The 1,419-nt window shown below is 39.0% G+C and overlaps 1 non-coding gene across 1 annotated transcript; it reads left to right on the top strand.

The window, feature by feature from the left end:
- Positions 1–802: 802 nt before the first annotated feature.
- Positions 803–874, top strand: Trnat-agu (transfer RNA threonine (anticodon AGU)). The gene has a single exon. It is a non-coding gene; the product is annotated as a tRNA-Thr (tRNA).
- Positions 875–1,419: the final 545 nt, after the last annotated feature.

The following is a 1,419-nucleotide window of genomic DNA, read 5'->3' as shown; positions in this document are numbered from 1 at the left end:
TGCTGGTTTGTAGGACTCTGATTTCCTTACATGCAAACCACAGGAGATGAGCACCAGTCCTGCCCAGATCTGACATTGTATTCTCCAGTGAAATGCAGATGGGCACAGCTTCCACCTAAACTGACTCCTCTTGCAATTAGACCCAAGCACTTATATAATATTTGTAAAGAAGTTACTAAGGCAAATATCTGCCTTGATTTCAATATACACACCTGTGCCAGATAGTTACCACTTGGTTCATTTCGTTTTGCTTTAGGTCTGCCAAGTAGAGAGGTGGCAAAAGCAATATGCCACATACAAGATGTGCTGAGGGACCCAATAAGCCCACTTCCAGCTTCTACTGTGCTTTCATCTGTGAGACTGGAGAATCCCAATGGGGAAGACTGCTGAACAACAAGGTAATTAAATCCCCATAAATGGGGGCAACATTAACCTTCTGTCTGTAGAATTCTGCCCAATAAGCTAGCCTAATTTGGGAGTTGTTTACAAGAGGTATCAATAAGCCAGACTTGCTGAAAATCACATAAAGCTCACAGAAACATTATCAGGAATCATAACCCTAAATTAAAAGTGTGTATCCTAAAAAAACATAGAAATAAAGGATAAGCACTAGTTAGGTGATAATAGTAGTACGTGTGTGTCTGTGTATATATACACGCAAAAATACTTAATCTTTTTAAAAAACCACTTCTAAGCACTAATAAATTGTGGCCAAAATTAAGTCCAGCTAATAAGACAGGGTACAGACATTACTGGTGTGTGCTTTGATGAAATGCCTATCTTAAAATATTGATGATGGGCTGGGGATGTGGCTCAGTGGTAGAGCACATGCCTAGTATGCATGAGGCTCTGGGTTTGATCCCCAGCACACACACATTTTATATATACTAGAGAAACTTGGAAGGCTTTGATTGTCCAATGCAAGATTTTTCCTTTATGAAAACCAAGCCAACTAAACAAAACCCCAACCTCCTAATCTGGCTCACTTTGTCATTTGTCATGGGGGAAAAACAGCATGTCAATATTTTAAAATGCATAGCATAAACTAACATTCCTTGGTTTATATGTCTGGTTGGTGGATATGAAGTGCTATCCCAAGTGACTGCACATGTACTGGAAGATTATGAGATAAAGTGCATATGCTAGTCTTTCCTGGATTGAATGTACTATAAAGCCAAACGTGCTGTGAAACACGTGCAATAAGAACATTGTTGATAAAATTTGTTGCAGCCTCCAGGTCTCAGCACATGGGGAAACAAGTTACCTAAAAATTTGCACTGACCCATTCATAATCTTAGGAAGGGTTTAAACTCACTTCCAACCCTTCCCCAGAAGAAAAAAAAAGGCAGCCAAATGAGAAAAAAAAAAGGATATAGAGAAATAATTCAAGTTTCAGGACTTTCAAAATCCAATCACTTC

Source organism: Marmota flaviventris, chromosome X, assembly GCF_047511675.1.
Source record: "Marmota flaviventris isolate mMarFla1 chromosome X, mMarFla1.hap1, whole genome shotgun sequence".
NCBI lineage: Eukaryota > Metazoa > Chordata > Mammalia > Rodentia > Sciuridae > Marmota > Marmota flaviventris.
The sequence above is the reverse complement of the archived record's forward strand: the minus strand, read 5'-3'. Positions and strand labels throughout refer to the sequence as shown.